This window comes from Molossus molossus, unplaced genomic scaffold (assembly GCF_014108415.1).
Source record: "Molossus molossus isolate mMolMol1 unplaced genomic scaffold, mMolMol1.p scaffold_m16_p_5, whole genome shotgun sequence".
Classification (NCBI taxonomy): Eukaryota; Metazoa; Chordata; class Mammalia; order Chiroptera; family Molossidae; genus Molossus; species Molossus molossus.
In genome coordinates, this window is record NW_023425388.1 from 9,840,196 (window position 1) to 9,864,532 (window position 24,337).

At 49.5% G+C, this 24,337-nt stretch overlaps 1 protein-coding gene across 2 annotated transcripts in view; it reads right to left on the reverse strand.

The window, feature by feature from the left end:
- KCNJ15 (potassium inwardly rectifying channel subfamily J member 15) overlaps nucleotides 1–23,961 on the reverse strand; it is a 42,152-nt gene extending 18,191 nt beyond the window's left edge. The window contains exon 1 of one of the 2 annotated variants that reach the window (XM_036242894.1): nucleotides 23,938–23,961. The gene's annotated coding sequence lies outside the window, so the exon portion shown is untranslated. Of the gene's footprint in view, nucleotides 1–23,865; nucleotides 23,890–23,937 lie in introns of those variants that run through there. The other variant, XM_036242893.1, reaches the window with a different exon arrangement.
- Between the last annotated feature and the right edge of the window lie 376 nt (nucleotides 23,962–24,337).

A 24,337-nucleotide genomic window follows, 5' to 3' on the forward strand; every position in this document is an offset into this window, starting at 1 on the left:
TCAGGTAAGAAGAGAATGCCTTGCACCATAAGTCAAGCTTTGGGGACCAGAATCGGTGGGTGTGGAGAGGACCTTTAAGGAGGAAAGAAATGCCACTTTGCCTCCACTCCCTTGGTGGCTGTGTGGTGACCCTTCAGCCCACGGGAATAAGTCCTCGCCCACCAGTGCATTCCATCAGAGTCAGTCACAGCTCAGTGAGTGGGCACGTTTTATTCCTCATCGTGTTCGACACCTGGTAGTAGCTCAGACTATTGCTCCAGTCTTCGATGCTGTAGAAGCCTATAGCTGCCTCTCCGGCTCCTTCTCAGAGCCATTTTAGGTGCCTCCTCCTCTTTCAGCCCTTTAAAAGGCATGTTTCCAAGTCCCCATACTCCAAACTATTGTCTTCTCTTTACACACACTGCTGTACCCACCCCCTCATCTGGAGATGCCACCTTCGGGAGGCCTGGACCTTGGGTCTCCATCGCAGGTCTCCCTTGTCACAGCCAGACCAACAGCCAAGGAACTATGGTCTCCCAGGGGACCTCCCACAGCTTCACTTCATTATCCACTGCCCAGGTCACCTCCCCTCCCTTGTAGACCCTCAGGCACTTCAAATTACTGAGCACCCCTCGTTTACCTCAATATCCCTGACCCCTCTCCCTTCCCACTACCACTGCCTTGACCTACATGCACATTCGTTCTTCAGTGACTGCAACAGCCTCACAGTCAGGTCCCTGTCTCAAGTCACCCTCCTTCTGAAGCATCCCCACAGTGCACCTCAGCAATCTCCCTAAACCACTCCTCAGCTGCCGGCATCAGTGGTCCCCTTATCTACAGACCAGAGCCTCCGCTCTGCCCTTATGGACATGGACAAGGCCCTCCCGGAGCTCACCCCACCTACTTTTTAGCCGTGGTACCTGCCCCTCTGCACACAGCCTGCTACCTGCTGAATGACTGGCCGTGGCCCAAATGAATTGGTCCTCCATTGACTGATTCAAGGCCTCTAAACATTCCAGGCCCTCTTCTGGAAAGCCCGGCCCCTTTCTCCACCTGCCTCCTCAGCTCCCTCTTTTGAGACACTGCACATTCTAGGTGGGTGCTTTGTCCACGTGTTCCTGCGGGTTAGGTGCTTTCCTGTGTGCTCCAGTGTGTTTATCTCAATGTAGCGGTTTTGTTGTTTACTTGTCCAGATCTCATTTCAATAACTGTCAAATTAAAAACTACCATTAGTTGGGAATGTACACCTCACCAACACTGTGTTGGCATTTCATATAACTCAAAACTTCAGAGGAACTCGTAAAACTTGTAAAAATAAAGAAGCAGAGGCTCAGATACGTTAGCGAGTTCACCTAAGGTTCTACAACTAGTCAATAGTGGTGACAGTATTTAAGTCCTGGTCTATGTGACTCAAAAGCCAGTTCTTTATCCATCACACCCCACTGCCTCCCATTGGAATGTGAGCCAACTTATCTCATCTTGTGTATGCCAATGCCTGGGCTCTAGCAGGGGCTCAATGTCTGAGGATGGATGGATGGATGGATGGATGGATGGATGGACGGATGGACGGATGGATGGAAGTAAAGGGAGCTTAGAATATTCTAGTTCTGGGAAAGCAGCCTTGGGTCTCCAAAAGAATGCTCTACGTGTTGAGTGTATTGATGAGCTAATAGCATCCCACAGCACACATTACTGTTTAGTGACGAAGACACAGGCGTCATCATGCCTGCAAAGTCGGGGTCCCTGACAGCGAGTCAGCATTGTGCCACACTGCTGTCAACTCTCTCCTTGAACCTGCCCTGTTCCCATATTATTTATTTCCATGCGTGTCTCCATGGTCACCCAAGCCAGGTGCTAAGGTCTGCCTCTTCTCCCCTCCCATTATGACCACGGTCACAGAGTGTTCAGTCTATCGCCCAGATAATTCTTGTTTCCGTCCCCCGCTCCGCGGCCCTTTCATGGCTTCACTCTGCTCGCTGCCCCCTGTTTCTCTCTTGATCCCCCCCCGATCTGACTGCCTTCTACAGCCAGTCTCTCTAAGTGCATATATACCTTTTCCAAAATGAGAACTTGTCCGTGTCTGTTGCCTGCATCCTCCCTCAAACTGCTCTTCATTTCTTCCATGATGAAGTCTCACCAACGTCCCGATGTCCCGTGTCCTAGGCTCTGGCCCCTGGCTACCATTTCGGTCGTATCTCTGGATGTTCTCCTCTCCATTGTCCACCTTCAGTGGTGATGAGCTGCTTTCACATCTGCACACACTGCACGCTGCCCCCACCTTTGCACCCCCTTTCCTCCCCATGTCTGCCTGGGAAGTCCACCCTAGTGTCAGACCCCTCGGTTGCCCTGTGTTTCTTCCCATGGCTAACTCCTCCACTGCAGGTTCTTTTAAGACACCGACTCTCCTTTAGCACTAAAGTGTGACATCTTAGCACAACATCATCATTTTCTCTCTTGTTTTTCCTTTATTGATTTTAGAGAGAGAGGAAGGGAGAGGGAGAGAGATAGAAACATCGATGAGAGAGAACATCGATTGGCCACCTCCTGCATTCCCCCTACTGGGGATCAGACCCACAACCTGGACATGTGCCCTGACCGGGAATTGAATTGGTGACCTCTTGGTGCATGGGTCAACGCTCAACCAGTGAGCCATACCGGCTGGGCTACTATTCTCTTAATGTACCTGTTTCCCCTTCCATGGGGCAAGTTCTTTGAAGGCAGGATTGGGCCATGTGCATATTTGTACCCACAGTAACACAATTCCTGGCATACGGTAGGTGCTAAAAAAAGTTGTGATGGCTCCTACTCATTACTCTATAAATGAGTCAACAAATGAATTATAAATGGATTAATAATCAATCCATAAATTAAAACATGTGAGTTGTTTCAACACATTTATCATTACTTGTGAAGTTTTCTACATTACTTCTTTGAAGTGATTTATATTTACACTTTGTTCTATCTCTGTGGGAAACGAGTGTTGAAATACTCTGGGCTAAGAAACACCTCTTTTATCTGCCCCGACGCAGACCCTCCTGGACGCTGGACTAACCCTGCCAGCTCACTTGGTCAATGACTCTTCTGCTGTGGTTCACGAGTGTCCTCCAAGAGAACATGGCTGTTCGGATATGACTTTCCCTCTGAGGATGGTGTTCTTCTTATGGTGTGATTAATCAGACCTGTAGTTACTGGGAGGATTAAAGGTTTCCAGTGGAGAAGTACCATTACTTTCACATGTATATCTGCTCATTGGCCCTCTTTGTCTCCTTTCATTTGGTGGCCATTTTAATGGCTTTCTTGACAACATCTTTGAGAGGCTCGAGGGCTGACCTCGAAGATCATGGCACAGGCAAGAGGGGGAACGGGAAGCACATGGGTCTGTTGGATGGGCAGATGTTTCTCCTAATCTTTCCCAATCCCAGTTCTTCCCATCAGACAGTGAATCACCCCATTTGATCTCTAGGATTTATTTATTAAAATCAAAGGGGATACATGTGTTTTGAACAGACCTATTACTACCTTCTCAATCATGAAAAATTGAACCTAGTTTCTAACATGTTATTCTTATTACCATTAGAAAAAGCTATGGAACAATGTTAGAGGGAAGAGGTAAAACTCACACACAGCTTAGAACTGCAAATGATGACATAGGTCTTTGAACTTTGGTGAGACACCCCTCTGCCCGGGCCAGGCACTGAACTATGCCGCTATTTCCTTGGAGATGCCACTCTTCCCCGGTGTCTACTAACCTCCAACATACTCTTCATTGACTCAGTTATTCAGCAAAAATTTAATACTATTATAAGAAAGATGTGGCCTTTGAAATACATAAAGGTGAATGATGTATGGTTCCGGCCCTTAAAAATATACCATCCAGTAGAAGAGAAGACATATATATAAACTGTTATTACACCAAGCAGAATAGAATCCTTCTTGTCGAAACACTATCTCATGGACACTTCTTTATTTGTATCATAAAACTTATGATATTCATTGGTTCATGGAAGCTGGACACTACATTTTAAAGACGGTGGCTGCATAAAGGCAAGGACCTTATTCTACTCTACATTTCTGTTCACATGTATGAATGTGATATATAGAGACGTAGTAAGGATTTCCAGGAGAAGGATGGATTCTTTCCAACTGGGAGAATCACAGAAGTCTTCAAATATTTTGTTTGGGAAGAAGCAATAGTTGCTTGAGGATTGCCTACAAGAGGAATTGCCCATGATGAAGTGTGAGGTGGTGGTCAAGTACCTTCCTGAGTATTTTTTATTGGGTCATTTTATTGGGTCATAGGGTCCATGAGTGAACCTCAACCACGGCTACATGTTAGAAACACCCAGGGAGATTTTAAAATGTCCAAATACTACGGCTCCACCGTGGACCAGTTGAATCCGAATCTCTCATGGGGGCAAGGAGAGGGGTATATGAGTAGAAGCCTGAGTTTTGGTACTTTTTAAAAGTTCCCCATTTGCTTCTAATGTGTAGCCATGGTTGAGAGTCACTGTGGAACCTCAAGAAAGTTAGTATGAGATCAGATTGGAAGCTAGACTGGTGATAGATTTTAAAAGACCATGGAGATAAAAACTGAAAAGTTTGATTGTTCGACAGGCAAGAAGAAGCCAGGTTCAGCTGACTAGATAGACTGAGATCGGGAGAGTAGCTACAGCGAGATTACTCGGGAGGCTTCTGAGTTCATCTACGCAATGCACGAACTTGGGAGCATCACTACCTTGATTTACCACCAGACTGAACTCGCGCTCCTATTAGATGTGAAGTGGTGATGGGGAAGCTGGAGCTGAAAGAACAGTGGGATTTGGCGCCTGGATGAAGAGGAAGCCTTGAATGATAAGGAGAGGGCCCTGAAGGCATCATGATGATGTGGACTCTGAGCTTGCTTGCTTTGAGGTGCCTGTCTCTAGGAAATAAATTTGATGCTGGCAAAGGAGATCTGGGAGTCACTGCACAAGAAGTATAAGTTGACCAAATATGAGTCAATGAGATTTCCATAAAAGAAAAATATGAAGACAGAAGACAGCTGAGAGTAGGTTATTGGAGACTGCCTGGTTTGAAGAGGAGAGAGGACTTTCTAGCAAAAAAGCCAGATGGTTGAACAGCTGGAGAAGGAACCGCCAGATGGTTGAACAGCTGGAGAAGGAACCGCCAGATGGTTGAACAGCTGGAGAAGGAACCACCAGATGGTTGAACAGGTGGAGAAGGAACCGCCAGATGGTTGAACATGTGGAGAAGGAACCGCCAGATGGTTGAACAGCTGGAGAAGGAACCGCCAGATGGTTGAACAGGTGGAGAAGGAACCACCAGATGGTTGATCGGGTGGAGAAGGAACAGCCAGATGGTTGAACATGTGGAGAAGGAACCGCCAGATGGTTGAACAGGTGGAGAAGGAACCGCCAGATGGTTGAACAGCTGGAGAAGGAACCGCCAGATGGTTGAACAGGTGGAGAAGGAACCGCCAGATGGTTGAACATGTGGAGAAGGAACCGCCAGATGGTTGAACAGCTGGAGAAGGAACCGCCAGATGGTTGAACAGGTGGAGAAGGAACCGCCAGATGGTTGAACAGGTGGAGAAGGAACCACCAGATGGTTGAACAGGTGGAGAAGGAACCGCCAGATGGTTGAACATGTGGAGAAGGAACAGCCAGATAGTTGAATAGAGTGGACAACCAGGGAGGCAAGATCTCCAGAAATGGGACACGATCCATAGGTCAAAGATTTGAGGGTGACAAGAAGGCATTGATTCTCTGGCCAGGGGGGTGGGGAGTGGGGATGAGGGGATGAAAGTCTTAGAAAGGAAAGGGGCACCTATTTCCCTAAGACAAAAGGGAAAGAGAAGAGATGTGTTCATTGCACATGTATTTATTGAGCACCTACTGTTTTCCAGACTGTTCTAAGCCCGGAAGATGTAACTATACAATCAAGATGCTTGCTCTCATAAAGTTTATGCTCCAGTTGTGAAGAAGGAAAAGAAAGAGAAGAGAAGTTATGGAAAAACTGTGGGCAGTAGAGGATGAAAATTGCGGAACTGCCCTTAGTCCAGGGAACGATGATCCTTTGGTGTAAGAACAGGGCTGAAGGATGTGAAGCAACCTGGGTGAGCTCGGAAGGAGCATGTCAGGGAGGTGATACGAGACCAAGATGGGAATTCAGCCAGCCGCAAGGGCCCCTGGCAGACTCCGGGCATAAACTGGTATCTTCGGTTACACCTATCGTGACGGTACCAGAGCTGGGCAGCCTGGGAACACTCTGGAGCATGGAAGAGGTGGCTGCCCAGAGCTGGGGACTGGCAACGCCTCCATGGTAATGGGTTACCAGGACTGGAGATTACAAATACCACATTAGAAACATAAACATTTGAAAACCACAGAATGTAAATGCTCAAGGTCACAGCCCACTCATCAGCTCATGGAGTCTATATCGTAATTGGGCACATTAAGAAGCCTACTAACTCTGCTATCTAGTTTTAGAAGAGCTATAATTTAGTATCGCTAGGTATCAATTAGTCCCGTTTCCCTCATCTGTAAAATGAGAGGGTTGGACAAAATGACCTCAAAGTTCTCTTCTAGCGTGGTCCATGGTGAACGTTAGACACACGTGAAATTCTGAGAGTTAATTTACTTCTTTAACGTTCACATCGAATGTTTAGCTATCGGTGTTCAAAATTCAGCCCCAGAGCTAACGAAACTCTCGTAGGCCGGTGCACACAAAACCCTCAGTTTTATGAACCATCCCGGTTTTAAAATAAATTGCCCTGTGAAAATACACAACCTAAGTTTTGGTGGCAGAAATCTCAAGTGTCATGGGTAATTGAAAAGGGTAATGTACAGGTCATGGATAGAATGTTGAACCAGGTCAGCTAAAATGATTAGAGATGAATGGGTTCTTATATTTGCAAGCTGGGGGAATTGCTTTGTGCATATTGGGAGAAAAGGGAGAGATATTGGTTAAAGGAAACCAAAAACAAAGAAGAAAAAGAAAGGAAAAAGGAAAGAAGAAAGGAAGGAGAAAGGAGCTTCAGGTACTTTTCAAATATTAGGGCGATGGTAGCTAGGGATATTAAAACGTTATGCAAATATGACTTGCCTCACAGAGCTAAGATTAATTTAGAGCAATATAAGTAGACTCTCTTTCACACTCTCAAAAACTGTGGATAGCCCAGCTGGTGTGGCTCAGTGGTTGAGCATCAACCCATGCACCAAGAGGTCACTGTTTTGATTCCTGGTCAGGGCAGATGCTCAGGTTGTGGGCCAAATCCCCAGTGGGGGGCATGCAGGAGGCTGCCAATCGATGTTCTCTCTCATCGCTGTTTCTCTCTCTCTCTCTCTCTCTCTCTCTCTCTCTCTCTCCCTCTCAAATAAAAAATAAAAAAACTGTGGATAAAAGTTAACCAGGCCTTGGATAGCTCCTGAAGACCTAAGGTAGAATGTGGTCAACTGGACAGTCAGTCAAGATAACTAGCTAGCTGCTATCATTTAATGATTTAAGAATCCTATCACTTCTCACATGTAATAGACTTGTGAATAACACTACACAGAATCTTGAAAGAAATAAACCTAAGTATCTGAGCCTTTTCAACCCACAGTACTTGTTACACATCTTACCATAGAAATCAAGGTTTTAAGACTCAAAACTCTGCTCTAATTCTGCAAGTTATTTAGTTGTAAATTTAATCTGAACAGTTAAGCGCTAATTTTAGAAGCATGTTGGAGGCATTATTATTCGTTTCATACCTGAAGCCTTCGCTTATGCAAATAAATGGAGGTTTCAGTCTTTACAGCATAGTCTACAAATGTTAATTGCTCGTTTTCCTTGCAAAGTTCATACCACATTTTGTTTGCAATCTCATGGAGTACTGCTTGATCACCTTTCAGCAGTTTCACAAGTAGGAGCTTCCTTCACATCTGCAAGATGTGCACTGGTTGAAATGAAAAAGAGTGGAGAGTAGGGAAGAAGATAGGCCTGACGTCAAGATGAATCACTTTGGCTGTACCTTCCAGAAAGTCCCAGGTCCTTTGAGGTGTGACTGTTTTATTTGCTCTTTCTTAATTGGTCAGTGGGCCTGGGGGTCTCACCTTGAGTCCAGGTGTTGAGGTCCAACTCAGCTGAAGATCCTAGAGATCTGGGGAAGTGATGAGAGACCTGGCTCTGTAGGGAGGAGACCTGGGCGGCTGGGAGGGCATGTGTGCAACCAGACCCATAAGCTACATGCTAAGTGACAGCTGAGGGAGTGGCGGGAACATGTCCTGCACCCAGCAGGCAGGAGCTGGGCATTAGAGGCTGCACCCACCTCTAAGGGCAACGCTCCTGGGCCACCAGGCCTTCCAGTGCAGGCTTTGATGTTTATGCGTGAAAGGCAGCCCCCTTGTGTCAAAAGTATTTGTATCTGATAGAACTCCAGATTTTTGTAAAACGATTTGACAACAAAAATTGCTACGCAGAACCTCCACCAAGACCTGGAAGGCAGCGCCACGTTTTGTCACTTTTCAGAGGCACTTGGGGACACCAGGAATTCTTTCTCTCGCTCACTTTCTCTCCAGGGGGCATGATCTGATTGAGCCTCTCGTTGTAGTAGTTCTCTGTCTGTCACGGTCCTCACACAGTCTGTCTGAGCCTGACTGGGTGCTGGTCCCAGGTTCTGTGGTTTGTTTTTAAAACATCAGGCTGCTAAGCAGCCCCTTGTGGTAGGTCATCATTGTAAACAATTGGTTGTTGTAGCTTTGTAGTATTAACACGCTAAGTGAAACAAGTCCAACGAAAGGGCACTCACACGTGGGATAGAAAACAGAAAGCAACAGACAGACTCATAGACACAGACAACACTGTGGTGGTTACCAGAGGGAAGGGGGTTGGGGGTGATGAAGAGAGTAAAAGGCTCAAATATATGGTGATGGAAGGAGACTAGACTTCGGGTGGTGAGCACACAATGCAATATACAGATGATGTGTCATTGAATTGTACCCCTGAAACTTATATAATGTTATTAAACAATGCTACCTCAATAAATTTCATTTAAAAAACCAGAGAGCCCAAATCCTAACCCTAAAACCTAAACCCAACCCTATCCCTATCCCTAAATCTAAACCTAACTCAATCCTAACTCTAAAACTAACACTAACCCTATCCCTAGGCCTAGTCCAAACCCCAGGTACTAATGCTAACCCTAATCCTAACACTAACACTAAACTTGACCCCCCAATTTTTTTTATCCTCACCCGATGACATTTTTCCATTTTTTGTTCAGATAGAGTGGGAGGGAGAGAGAGAGAGAGAAACATCAATGTGAAAGGGACACATCGAGTGGCTGCCTCCCGCACGACCAACCAGGGCCGGGGACAAACTGCAACCAAGGCACGTGCCCTTAGCGGGAACCGAACCCGGGTCTCTCTGGACCGCAGGCCGAAGCTCTAACTGCTGAGCCAAACCAGCCAGGGCTAGACCTCAAAATTTAACTCTTCCTCTAACCTCTACCCTGAAACCCTAACCCTTGACCCTAACCCTCACCCTCTGACCCTAACCCTAGAAAATGAAAACAAACAAACGGGAACACCCTAGAAACTTCCATGACGCCGGATGGACCTTGTGAGCCTTTGTTTTCAATGACCTGCCCATACATTTCTATAGACGTTCTTCCTGGGCCGTCTGCTCCCACAATGACCTCCGGACAGGATGTGGGCGACCTGCATGGAATCACTGACCATGTCCCGCAGGCAGGGCTGGGTTGATTCGATGGAGTAAGCAGGATATCACACAGGCTCACCACTTCCGGTTAGAAAAATGCAAAAAAGCCACTCAGCTCAGTTCCTGGCTCCCCGGGGATTTCCTTGTAGGCTGCCTTTGGGCTGGAGGAGTTCCGGGAAGGAACCACTGCCAAATGTCAGCAGTTGGGAGAGTCAGAGCCTATATGCCTTCTCTACACTTGTAAATGTTTAACCGATTATCTATTATTTTCCATTCATTCTTATCATCTCCGTTTCTAACCTATGACATGGTCCAATTACTTTGTTTCCCCCTGAGTTTGGGTTTATCGTTTCCTCTTTGGGTTCCTCCTGGGCTAGGGGAGGCCTGGCGAGGAGCCCCACATACGGCAGAGGACCCGGCTCCTATACGTGCTACGAGATCTCCAGCAAGTCTCCGGCTCCCTCTGGGCCTCAGTTTCCCCAACTATAACGGGGGGGGGGGCGTTGTACTAACTTCTCTGAAACCTCTTAAAGCTTCGACTTTCTATAAAGTGAAATTTCAAGTAAAAGCCCAGAGAGACTGGACTCCAAACTTGAGCTTATTTAAGCAGGTGGGACCATTGTGTAGAAACAGCGTCCTTGACAATGCCAGGGCTGGTTTGGCCACTCCGATGATTTGGAAAGATGAAAGTCCATTCAGCCAAGAGCCCTGGTGCTTTGGGTGCTTTCTGGTGCCCAGATGCCTTGGCTCGGGGGGGAGAGCCGGGCTGCCACTCGGAAACCTCTTGGGCTAAGGGAGAAATCAGGCTATAAATACACCGGCTCTATTTACACTTTACGATGCATGTGGCATATATGGAATTATGTGGAACCCAGGTGACAAAAATAGTCACACTTGAACACTAACATGCTTATAAACCTTTATAGCCTGTTACTATAAATCAAAGAAGGTGAGAGTCCAGGGTTGCCTTGGCCGTCACGAATACACAGGGAGAACAAGCCCAAGGCATGGAACATTGACACCCGTTGGTAAGTCAAATGAGCCAACCCGACAGGGCCACTCGCTGTGCGAGTCCAGCTATATGACGCTGTGGAAAAGACAAAACTAAGACAGAAAAGGGTTCGTGGTTGCCAGGGATGGAGGGAGTGGGCAGGGATGAAAGAGGGAAGCGCAGGGTTTGGGGGGCAGGAAAAGTACTCTATGATCCTGTATGGGTGGATACGCATCACCATACGTTTGTCCAAATCCAGAAACTGTGCAATATCAAGAGTGAACCCTAATGGAAACTATGGACTCTGGGTGATGATAATGTATCAGTGCAGGTCCATCCTTGGTCAAACATGAACACTGTGGTGAGCGCTGTTGATAACAGAGTAGTCCACGCAAGGGCAGCGCGGGGATGTGGGAATCCCTGCATCTTCCTACCAGTTTTGTTATACACCTAAAATTGCTCTAAAAATAAAGTGTTGGGAATAATACACATGCATAATGCATGATTTTTACATAGATGAAGATTTTTCGTGGAGAGTGGGAGAGGGTATTTCCGCTCTGCTCAGAATTGCGGCTGTGGTCCTAGCCCCTTGGTTTTGACAACATGGGATGAATCATTGCATATTCATTTGCTATTATCCCACACTCAACTTTGTCTTGGGCACTTGGGTGACAGGGAAGCACCGTGATATAGTGGAAAGTTGAGGCCGGAGCCAGACACACAGGCTTGGGTTCAAATCTCAGGTCTTCCGGTTGCAATGACGAGGGGCAAGCTACTGAAAGTCTGGAAGCTGGAGTCAAGGCCGACCTCACGTCCGTGGGCCGGTGATCTTGGACAAGTGATTTCACCTCCCAGATTTTTCCTCCTTTTGGAAAAGGGAGACAATAAAGCTTGCCTTGCATCAGGATGGGGTTCATGCGCCCGACCCGAGGCTGTAGGCAGGACCCGGCCCAGGGTGCCCTGTCCAGGGGCTTGTAGTGTGATGGGGGAGGGGCATCAGCACTGCTCCCATCGGGACACACGCGCTAGGTTGGGTTCAGCCGAGAGGAGTGAAGTTCTGGAAGTGAGCAGTGGTCTGGCTCGGCGCGGGAGGGAGAGCCGAGCGTACGGCCCGAAAGGGTCTTGAGGGGGGATAATGAGCCTGAAAGGAAAAGGAGAGAAGAGAGGCTTCCAGGAAAGAGACCACACAGGCGAAGGCAACAAGGTGGGACGAGCCCAGAACAACTGGACTCGGAGGGGCGGGAGCGGTGTGGTCACTGAGGTCCAGGGGTGGACGGCCCTGGCAGCCAGCAGGCCCTCCAGCGCAGAGCTCCGGGAAGCCCTGGGGGGGGTGTGCTAACGAGGTTCCTTAGATCCAGTTAAGCCTGCTCCTAATTGTAAACATCCCCAAGTCCCAGGACACCTGGTGCTCTCTTGGTGCCAAACTTACTCTCTGTCCCTCTTCTCTGATTTCAGAGAGCACTGCGGTTTCTTTCCATACCAGTCCGTGCAGTGTGTACTCATTTTATAGTTTACGGGGATTTCTCACACACCCATATATGTTTTCCACTTGAGTCTGTACTTTTTCCTAGACCCACCCGAATTCCAGCGCATGGTTCACTTGCTTGCCAAGTTCACAGTCTTTCTCTCCGTCACTGTCCTCTCTTCTGAAGCCCACAGGGAAGTTACCGTTGAAATGCTTCGATGCGTTTTTGACAGAGAAGAATGAAGGACCTCAGAAAAATGATTATGGGGGTAATTTCTGATTCAGTGTTTGTGGAGAACAGCAGTCATTTCTAGAGGCAACCCCAGAAAATGAGTTCTCCCAAGTCTCAACTTCTGTTCATCGAAGTTTTAGTAACTACTTTAACTTATCATCCCTTTTATAAGTTCAAGAAATTCAGAAGCTGCTGTAAGGTTCTTCTAAGGTAGTGACTTCGATTCTGGAATTCTGAGTTTCTTCATCAAGTATGTTTAAAAACAGCAACACATTAAACCGTATGAAAAGGGAAAGTGAGATTATTTTTGGTCATTTTGAGATTCCTTGTTGCCTGTCGATTTGTAGACAACAGAAGTAGTTTCCAATACTTTCACACAACTCGTCCCCTTTAACGCTCCGGCTATCCCCGCCGGTGCGGGTGGAACTCAGAAAGAGGCTTGCGGGAGTATCACGCAGCCTGTGAATGCGCCCGATCCAGGCTTGCTGTTCCGAGTCCAAACTATTTGTTCACCAGTTGTCTGAAGGAAAAGCCTGTGTTCCCCTCGGGTGGGGGGCGAGGGCGAGGAGTGGGTGCAGAAGGGTGGAGAAAGAAGGAGGCAGCCTCTGCTGGTCTTTCCCCCACACGCCCCGCGATGTGCTGAGACCCCGAGGCTCAGGACATCAGTGCACCTCACCCCGGGGTACTACGGCCAGGAGTGCACACCTGGAACGCACATCCAGGAATGTCAGATTCCAGAATCACCTGCCAGGGCTTTTGCTCAGTGCTATCTCACCTGTTTGTTTGTTTGTTTGTTTCTTTTCTTTCTTTTCTTTTCTTTTCTTTTCTTTTCTTTTCTTTTCTTTTCTTTTCTTTTCTTTTCTTTTCTATGGGGCTTCAAGAATTCTTATCAGATATTTATGTTCTCCTATCCAGAAGTTTTCAAAATATGAATTGTTTGACTCGTGCTAAGAAAATGAAGGCTGCGATTCTTTTAACCCACCTCCGAAGACTTCGAAACTACTACACTTTAGTTTTGCTGAGGTTCAACTTAATCCCAGTAGAGCACTGAGCAACCAGAAGTTGGTCTCAGGAAAGCAAACTGGATCCTGTTGGTCCAATGCCAGCAACGACGAACCGTTCCCCAGAACTGGCGTCGCTCATCAGCCACTCTCCACCGTACGACTGTCTTTGTCAGATCCTGTTTGTGTTCAAAAGGTCGCCGGGCTTGTGAAAGAATGAACTTGAAAAGTCTTGCTTTAATCATTGCAGTAATTAGCAAATTTGGACACCGCATTATCCTCCTCCTTTTTATTGGAAACACGTTCAAGAATGGGCTTGTAGTTAATCCGGAGCTACTCAGAACACCAACACTCGCATTCTGTACAATCCAGGTGTTCGCCCAGTTCCGAAGGGGCCTGAGTTGCTGGAATCTTCCTTCAGGAATACATGTAATTGTCCCTTCAGGCTAAGCATATACTTTTAAAATCAGGGCAAATGTTAGTGTATTGACTGACTGGATCGCCTTTCAAGGAGGAAGGAGTTAGCCGCACTTAGAATAGGAAATTGAAGAAGAGGAATATTCACCACCAACAGGCGTAGGAGGAGCCTTCCTCCGGGGACTCTGATTTGCCAGCCAAACAATAGTCTCCGAACCCTCTGACTGCTCCTGGGAGAGTGCGTTGGGCGGGGCTACCAAGCCCTCCTGCACCATCTTTTCTTGTTGGCCCCTCCAGACTGACCCTGGCTCTGTTCCTTCAACTCCCACACACTCTCTTCCTTCTCTGATGCGGGAGTCAGGGCTGTTACTCTAAGTAACCACGTTTCACTCCGCGAGTTCCCACTCTCGGCTGCTACTGGGTCAGAAGACTCTCTCATTTGCTTCTTTGATGATTTATTTTCTTTCTTTTTAGGTGGGTTTTTCCTTCTCCCTCTCCCCCCTCACCCACAATTATGTTCCCCACGGTCTTCACTCATCTTTTATTTCTGTAACACTCTCTCTGGGCATCTCCCCTTGGCCCTCCGACCATTCCCGTCCCAGCAGCTCAGTGTCGCACACCGAGAGCACCGGCTCTGAGAACCCATCCTTTCCAACACCCCTAGGACGCCTGTCCTGGGGAGCTGCCCAGAACTGCCATGCCCGCAACGAACCCCGTGCTATTGTCCCCAAATCCAGTCGCTTCTCCCAAGGCTCGGTTCCAACGCCTGCAGGCTGGACCGCCCGCTCCTCTGTCCCTAATTCCTCCTCTCCTGCCCCGTCCAGAGCAGCCCAGAGGTTCTACCTTCTCAGCGCTTCGTGCACAGTGTCTCCCTCTCTCTCTCCACTGCTCTGCTCTGCTCCGGGTCTTCACTCCCTTGACCCGGCCGGTCCCTTGGCCGTCACTGCCAGACTGACGGTCTAAAGTGCAGCTCAGAACCCGAAACACCCACAACCTTCGGTGAACCCCAAACCGTCCTTCCCAGAAAGCCTACCCTTGAGTCTCATCTCCTGAGGCACATTTCAGGGTGTGGCCTGTAGAGACCCATGACCTTGCTTCAGAGCCCAGCATCACCCCTTCTGAAGCTTGTGACTGCAAGCAAGTCACGTCACCTCTGCCCTCCTCATCTCTAAGACAAGGCTGATAACATCGCCTACAGGACAGGTCGTTGCATCCAGGTGGACCCAGAACGCCTGGCTTTCAGTGAGCTCTCAGGGGTGTCGGCCATCAACGGCATCGTGACCGCTGTCAGCATGTCCCTGCAGCAGACTCAGCCCCTCTGCCACTGCAGGCCTCCTGCACTTGACCTCTGATGCAGCTGGTGCCTGTGACCCCTGACCTCTGGTGCAGCTGGTGCCTACGCCCCCCCTGACCTCTGGTGCAGCTGGTGCCTGTGCCCCCCTGACCTCTGGTGCACCTGGTGCCTGTGCCCCCCTGACCTCTGGTGCACCTGGTGCCTGTGCCCCCCTGACCTCTGGTGCACCTGGTGCCTGCGCCCCCCTGACCTCTGGTGCACCTGGTGCCTGCGCCCTCCTGACCTCTGGTGCACCTGGTGCCTGCGCTCCCCTGACCTCTGGTGCACCTGGTGCCTGCACTCCCCTGACCTCTGGTGCAGCTGGTGCCTGTGCTCTCCTGACCTCTGGTGCAGCTGGTGCCTGTGCTCCCCTGACCTCTGGTGCACCTGGTGCCTGTGCCCCCTGACCTCTGGTGCAGCTGGTGCCTTTGCTCCCCTGACCTCTGGTGCACCTGGTGCCTGAGCTCCCCTGACCTCTGGTGGCTCCTCCTGCCCAGGAGGACTTGTGCAGCCCTGCTTACTTCTCAAATGCCCCAGTAGATCTGGTCTTTCCTTCCTTTTTTAATTTATTTTTTAATCCTCACCCAGATTTATTGATTTTTAGAGCAAGAGAAGGAGGGGAGAGAGAGAGAAACATTGATGTGAGAGAGAAACTTCAATCCATCAATTGGTTGCTTCTCATACACTCACAACTTTCTGGGGCATGGGACGATGCTCCAACTGAGTCACCCAGCCAGACCAGTCTTCCATTCTCCACTGTCCCCAGTCCTTTGCAAAGACCTCTCGTCACTTTCCTCACGTTCTTCTGGTGCCAGAGCTGTGTCTCACTGTCCGCCCTGCTCCGCTCCCACCGCATCTCCTCCCGGCAGCAGCCGGAGGCTCCTCGAGGTCAAGGACTGGTCTCCTTCACTTGTATCTTCTGCAAATTACTGAGGGTTAGAATGTAACTATCCAAATCCTGATCTAAAAACTCATTAAATATACATGTCTGCCAACTACGGGGCTACTAAGTCACAGACTGTTTTTTCAGATATTGAGACTAAACACAGTGCTGTACGAAAGCGCAGTTTAGGGACCGTTCCCAGGATATTGGACCAGACAAGTTAATATCCACAATTATGAACTTGACGTCTAAGTATACATCCCTCGTGCAGCCCGAGACTGCAACGCCACGCACTGGCGGAGGCTGCTCCCCGGCGGAATGAAACGCATTTGATTGTAATCACGGAAAAGTGCCTCTTGTAAGTTCTAGCCCTATAATATTTCATCTTTAAAATGGGAAAAATCTTACAAAATTCTCTTCAGCTTAAAATTTAAAACACATTGAGAGCCAAATACCCTATTGCCACAGGTATGCTAACACAGACCGTGTCTAACCATGGTCTTCGCGAGACTGAAGGGATGTGAATTCCCTTGTCTCCTGGATTGGCCACACTGTGGATCGAATCGCCCTCTTCCACCCCAGGACTGCAGCAAATTCGTCCCCTCCTCTCTTTCCCTTGTTGGCGTTCCCAGGATCAAGCTCTCGGGGTGCGCTCCCACACCGAGCCCTGCGGCTCTGCTCTTACTTACGTTTTATCTCAGTTTTCTTCTTCCCAGAACACGCTGTGTGCTTCCTATTTCCCTCGATGGGGCTCACACAACCACTGTATTATAGGCACGCGGTGCCCGGCTTCTTCTCCCTCAGAGGTGTCTCCCCCCTTCAGCATCCCAGGTACGCACCTGTGACAGCCAATCTATCACTTGGGGATGCTCGCCGCGGGAGAAAGCGCACCGGGTAGTTTTCAGATGTATGTTATTTTCAAAACACTCCAGGTGAAAAGTTCTGTGTTGTGTGTTGGCAGGGTTGGATGGATGGAGGTCATGATGCAACCGAAGAGGTAGTTGTAAGAAAAATTGTGCCCTCACGTTAATGCATGTTGGTTCAACAAGCATTCCCTGAGGAGTAACTCGGCCCAAGGTCTGGGAGCAGAGAGGAAGAATCGGGTAGGCTCTCCATGGTTGTTGGGCTTGCAACCCGTATGGGAGAGAGAGAAGGAGACAGGCCGCTGGGAAGTAGGGCCAGTGGGACGAAGCAGCTGCGTCCAGGGTGGGGACGTGTACAGAAGTCCCTGCCGCAAGCCTGGCAGGTGGCTGATGGTTCCCTGGAGGGGGTGTTGGAACTGAGGCTGAGCCAAAGGAGAAAGTTCCCAATCTCACTTATAGACAAAGAGTACGCACATAGAGACGGAAAGCAGAATTAGAAAATGTGATGCGTGTAAAACTAGATTCAGCGAGTGCCTGCCCGATGCCCAGGTTCAACACGAAGTGTATTTAAAACCTACATTCAATTCTGGGGTCACAGACAAGATTCAGTGATTTTATCAAACTACCTCTTTGAGACATACCCTTATTTTCCTTTTCTGTCTACTTTGAATCCGTGCTGTATTTGTGTGACAGTGTGGGATGTGTCTATGTAAACTCACCCAAATCTATTTTGGAATAAGATGGATTTAAAGAAACAACAACAACAAAAAATGACAAGTAGACACATTTGGGGAGTTTCCTGTCCGTGGCCCCTTGGCAATCCTGAAGGCTGGCCAGTCACCTGCGGGGGAGCTGGGAGCCAAAGGCACGACTCACAGTCAAGCAGGGTGTGGACATCAGAACATGTTCTTTCTTGGAGCACATGACACCTTGCCACTCCACACCATCACAGTCTGCCAAAGTGTCCCCAGTGGGGGGCACGAAGTGTGAACGAGAGAACGACAGCTGTGCGGAGGCAGGGGAGGTGGGAGAGGGCTGAGTCCGGAGTGGTTGTACCGCTTGGGATTCCAGCCTAAGGACTTCGGTCCCGCAGAGTTTTGATATGGTCATGATGGCTATGAAGTTCCGAGAGGGAGCTACAGAGCATGACGGCTTTCCCGATCTGTCTGAGCACAGATCTCGTTTCTTGCAGATCAAGAATGACACAAACCCTCTTCGGGACTCTTCACTTGCCAGGACACATGATCTTCACCGTCTAACGGGACTGCGTTTCAGAACGCTCCTCCTGCCTTCTGGCTAGGGGAACCGCTCCTACCCCCAACCCCCAAGCAGGAAGCATAGGGCCAGCCAGCATCTAAGGGGTCTCCCCCCAGTTCTCAGGACACTGAGTCATGACGGCACAGGAGCCCTCACCCCCTCACCTGCCCAAGGTAGCCTTGGCCAGCCTGGAAGACGCCAGGCCTTCTTCTGCGCAGAGGGGCCAGGTGGGGGGGCCAGGGCGGAACCCGAGTGCTGCTTGATCAGATCATCACAGCTCCTGTTGGCAGGACTCCAGCCCTGCGACCCAACCCCCAGCTCCTTAGTTAAAGAGTGATGGTGAGATCAATGTCGCTGTGACAGCATTTTTCTTTTAAACCCTGTTTAGAGGGCAACTTTGGGGGGGGGGCAGTTAATCTTTAATATGAAACTTGGATGGAAACTGTAGAGGTAAAAGGTATTAAACAGGAAGAACTATTAAAAATAAAGCACCGTTGTGGTGTGACGTGGTTGACATTGTGATCTTCTCTCCCTGCCTCCACAGTCGGTTTTCATCGCGAATGTTCTAGCTAAACACACACCCTTGCTGTTGTCACGTGTCACTATGTGCCTGTATGTGCCGAAACTCATGATCTGTGGATATATCAATTCTTTCCCTGGACTTCTGAAGATACAGAGAAGTCCGGGCAGGTCCTCGTTCCTTAGTATTTAGAGAGGTCCTCGTTCCTTAGTATTTAGAGAATTCTAGACCAAGTGCAAGGTGCCCAGGGTGCTTGCATTTTCCTTCACAACTAGCAGCTACGTGGAGATGGGGTTGTTAGGAAGACCGCGGATGACGCCGAATTTCATGATGCTTCACAGCCAAAGATAAACGTGAGAACTTCAAATGTGTGCTCAAGGGGTAGGAAGAGACACGGAGGGTAACTCAGGAAGTAAGAAAGCGAGATTTGGGGAGTCGACCTTGTATTCATCAGTCTGCAAATATTGAAGATGTAAAGGTCCCTGAGAGAGAGCACGTGTGGCCCCGTAGGCGTGAATTTAGCAAGCATTGTTACCGGAAACGACACTGCTCTCGAACCTGGAAACAGCATTAGGAGACGTCGAGGCAGAAGAGGCTATTTCTGGCCAGACACATAGGTATTTCACTGGGGCAAACCCTCAAGTTAAAAGAGAAGCCTATTCTTGATGCATTTCCCCCTTTATTGATTTTAGAGAGAGAGGAAGTGAGAGGGAGAGAGAGATAGAAACATTGATAAGAGAAAACATTGATTAACTGCCTCCGACATGCCCCCTACTGGGGATTGGGCTCACAACCTGGGAATCGAACTGGCGACCTCCTGGTGCAGGGGTCGACGTTCAACCACTGAGCCACACCGGCTGGACTCCTCGTGCATTTGTAACATTGCTCTGAGTGCTAGGCTAACAGTCAGCATGATGCTCTTTGGGTTCAAACTTGGGGCTGTTTGAATGGACAAAGGGTACCGCTCATTGTCGTACCCACACTCCCAGCTGCAGGGACAGCAGGGCTTTCCCAGCATCTTACCCTTGGCCCAGTGATGGCCTGGAAGTCGACGTGTGCAGGAAGGGTCTACAGTTCATGGCAAAGGGCCAATGAAATGAGGATCGTTCTAGATATCACCCAGGTCAATTTCCCATCTATCGCTCACTGGTCGTGAGATATGTATCAGCGGGACTATTTGGTATTTCCGCTTCCCATTTCTCAGTTACTCAGAGGTCAGTGGGCAGCTACAGTTTCTATGAATTCGTTCCACCAGTCCTCCAAGAAACCAGCGCGGCCTTTGTGATGTGTGACGCAGAGTGGCTTGTCGTGGAGATGACGGAGCTCGGGCTGCCTGCCGGCTCCTCACTGGCTGCAGCCTTCCCCACAGCTTTGCACCTCACTTCCGAGTCCGAATTTTTCACTCGCTTTCCTTGGAGAGGGTCCCCAGATTGTATAATCACCACGCTCCTTAGCATCCGGCTCAGCCTCGGGTACCAGTGCTGGAGAAACCAGCAAGCGTTTCAGCCGGGACCCAGGGCAACTTCTCCTGCAACAGGACGTGGGTTGGAACCCAAGCCCAGCTCCCTGGGTGCTCCGCAGCCCCCGAGAATCCGATCCCTACAGCAGTTTCCACTCTGAGTCGGCCCCTTTGTACCCCGAGGACCCCACCTGGCTCCGAGCACGAATGTGACCTATCATCCCAGGGACGGCGGGGGTCAGGCCCAGAGTGCCATTCCCTGGACTCAGACCCTGAAGGAGGGGGCGAGGGCCAAAGCAGCCCCAGGCGCCTACCCAGCCCCGTGCAGGAGCTGCTGGCTGCCGGATGTGGCCCATCACGTCTGGATTGCTCTGACTGTGAGCTGCGGGGTCGTGGGGAAGACAAACAGACTTGTTCTGTGCTAATTCATCCCAGTGTTTCCTCTCGGTCCTGCGTCCCGAGGCGGCACGGTTGCGCTCTTCCACTTCATCGCTTCCTACCAGATGCGTTTTGCACCCAAAATCGGCACCTTGTTCTTCTTCTTGTGCGTCTCCTGGGGCTGCGAGCAGGAGCAGGTGGCCCTGGTTCATCTCATCTCCGACGAATTTTGCGTCAGAGTCTTCGGCCTGGAAGCACAGAGTGCGCTCCGGTCGGGCTGCGTGTGAACTTGGGGTCGCGTTGGACCGCGGTGCCTCGGGGTGGCTTGGTCTCGACACCAGTGCAGGTACGACGCTCAGCGGAGGGTTTGCAGGCACACAGTGTGCTCACACGCTCTGCCCTTTCGTCCAGAAGTGAGCAGACACATTTTTGGCCAGGAATTCCTGGGGACATGGTGGGACTGTCTGCGTGGACCCCAGCTGCGTCACACTGAGTGGAGGTGGCCACAGCGCCGTCTGGATGAACCCAGAGAGCATTTTGCAGAGGGGATACCATTTCCCAGATAACAACTTTCTTGCCTTATCTTTTATCAGACATGTCTATTTGCTCCTTTTTTCTTTCATCTCGACCAAATAACAATTAGCAAATAAAACTTCTTTCCAAGAACCTTGTTTTTTAAGATTACATGCTATTTTCTCTCCCTCTGTGCCCTCCGTTCTCCCTTTCAAGGTGGGAGGCAGGCTTCCCTTTGTTCCTGTCCTTGGGGGAGGGCCTGGGCCTTCTGGCCACAGGTCCGTCCCCTGTCTGTAGAACTGGCCCCAGGAAGCTGCCTGGGCGGCAGCAAAGAGCCAGGTGTATGGGTCAGGTCTGTCCCCTCCATGGCACGGCATCCTGGGGGGCACAGAGCAAGAGAACCTCCCTCGGTCACTTTGCTCCTCTGCTAATCCCAATGCCCAGCCCCGCCACACAGCCCACTGCCAGGGTGGCCGTCTGAGATAAAGGCGAAAAGGAGGCGAGAGGGAGGATGGGTAAGAGCCGCGGCTTGACCTGCGTCCTGCACACGTGGACGCTGATATTGATCTTGCCATAGCTCCCTGGCTATTTTGGGAGCAGGCTTGTTTTGACTTCAAAGAAGAAGTAAAGCAACACAGTTGGAGATACCCATTGACTCCACTGGGAAGTGCTTGAATTGTGGAGAAAAGACAGTAGCTGAATTGCCCACACATGAAAGGCTGAAGGAAGTGATTAGGGAGGTTTATATGCCTTAAGCCCTCGCTCCCAGGGGCCAGGCGTCTGAGGCCGTGCGCGGCTTGGGGCTCGTTCTGCACACTGTTATGTTGGTTCCCAGACTGTTGGGTCCACCAGGCCTCTACAAAGAACTCCGGCCCTGAAGCCCTGTGTGAGAGGAAGTCGAATTTTGGAGGTGAGCTGTCGGCTCCAACAGATGCGAGGGGTGCGGCAGGAAGGGATATTTCAAGTACTTGACATTTACTGATTCGGTCCGAGAACATTCGCCTCTAGTCGGTGCCTAAAGCCGCGTGCCGGTGGCTTCCCTCGCACCAAGCACGCTGTTGTCATTTAGGTATATAATTGCACACACACACATGCACACACACATGCACACACACATGCACACACACATGCACACACGCACATGCACACACACCGAGACAAGAGAGTGCAGCCTTTTCCAGATTCCTCCTCGCAAGCGTGTGCTGAGCCCAGGGTGAAGCAGCCAAAAGGCCTGCTTTTGTTGGCTCTGCAGGACCGCGGGTGTGGGAAGGCTGGGGTCTCGCCCCCCCGCCCCCCCCATAGGGCTGTCTGCACTGGCCAGAAGTGTGAAGGGAGGAAATGGGGGAAATAGCACTTTCTGTAAACTGACCACAACTTCTAGGGGAAGGAAGGAGTGGTAAGAGGGCGGGGGGACTTCTTAAAAATGTGTTTTCCTTAAGCAACCAGAATCACAAAATTCAACTAGGTCTGTTTCTATAAAATCCCCCCAACGACGTATACGTTTATTTAACTCGGAGAAAACATGTCAGCGCCGGTATTTCGTGAGCATTTCTCAGGTGCGACCACTGGCGACGGGGCTACGCTCTTGCCACACGGCCGCTGGGCCGCTGCCCCTGCGCGGTCATTTATTACATCCACAGCTAGGGAGGAGGAAGCGGCTAAAAATAAAGCCCAGGAAAGAACAGCCCCGGGGGCGGCGTGAGGTAAGTGCTTCTGGTTCAAAGGGAAGCCTCCTGATACCCAGTTTTCACGAAAGGGTGACATTTAAAAGTGCATGGTCTTGTATTTGACTCTCTGCTTCTGATACTTCGGACGGTTCTCAATCGAGAGAGGGAGAGAGGTTTTCACCCAAGGCTGTTGTTGATCATTACATATTTGTTTAAACATTTACCAGCGCAGACAGATTGGGACAGGGTCTAGGATTACAGCTGATTATGTGTGTGAGTGTTGATTTTCAGTTTAAAAAAAAAAAAAGAAACTTTAAGAATCACTTGTCATTTTTTTTTCCCCCCAAAATCCTTCCTTTAGGTCAAGAAAACAGAAAGATTAAGCTCTTTTCTGATAAGAAGAAATGCATCTTAGTGTTTGAATTGAGTGTGACCAACTTCAGTCTTTCATTGTCCCCGGGTTAAATAGCGCAGTTGTTGTGAGTTCCTGAACCTGTGACTTAAAGTAATTGTGAGGTCAAGAAACATCCACTGAACAACACATTCTTATTTCCTCCAGGCAGCTAAATGCGGAAGAGCGGAGAGGAGATTAAAAAAAAAAAAACAAAACCAAACTAGTTTCACAGGAGCAAAGTGGAAATTTCACCCAGTAAAACCTTTCTCGGCTGAGCATGGTCGGAAGGGACCTCAAATCCTACCCAGACGATAAAGCTCACTGTGCGGGGTCGTGGGCAAGGCTCCGAGTGTTTGCAAAGTCAGAACTGTTTACATTCCTTATACCTACCACGGAAAACTTACATAACTTTTTCTCATCCGGATAGGTAACAGATTTTTAAGTATTCCAGGGAGGTTTCTGCCTCACGGCAATCTAAGCTGATTTCTCTACCGACCGAGGGAAACTCAGTGCCGGGGAAAGACCACAAGAACTATCTAATCGCTGAGAATCAGTAACAAACGCGCCCTGACAGACGGCAGAAGTCGGAGCCGCTCTTCCCCCTTGATCTAGATCACTTACACCCACAAAAAACAAGACAACATCTGGATACTGTTTCACAGGCAAGAATAAAGCACTTTTTTTTTTTTTTTGCCCCATCATTAAGTAAAAACCCGTTTCCCACATGCAAACAGCGTTTATAAATTCCCCCAGATAAGCTTGGACGCCTTGAATGATTTCAGCCAGTTTGAAAAGAATCCCATGTTTTCATTACCTGGAGAAGGGACGCGCTTCTGAGCTATCGCCCGCATGCTGTCTGCTCCGCTCGGACTCGGGTGCCTCTTACCTGCACGGACGGACGAGGCAGGCTCCCGGCTGGAGGTGAGCTGTCGGGGCAGAGAGGGGATCAGTCCATACAGGTCGCCTTGGGAAAGATGGGTGTTTAGGTTCCCTCAGAATGAAGAAAACTCTCACTGCTCCCTGTCAGTCAAAAACGAGTTGGTACAAGCTTGAGTAGGATTTACCTGAAGGAGCTGAAGAGAGAAAGAAAGAGATTGGAAGAGACTGGGCGGAAGGAGGGAGGGCCGGGAAAGGAGGGAGGGAGGGAAGGAGGGAGAGAGAGAGAGAGAGAGAGAGAGAGGAAAAAGAGTCCATGATGTAAGCAGTGTGTCTTAAGGAAATGTACAGACAGCAGAGAAATCTAATGGACACCAGTTCTGAGCTTTGCACACACCTGTGTAAAAGGA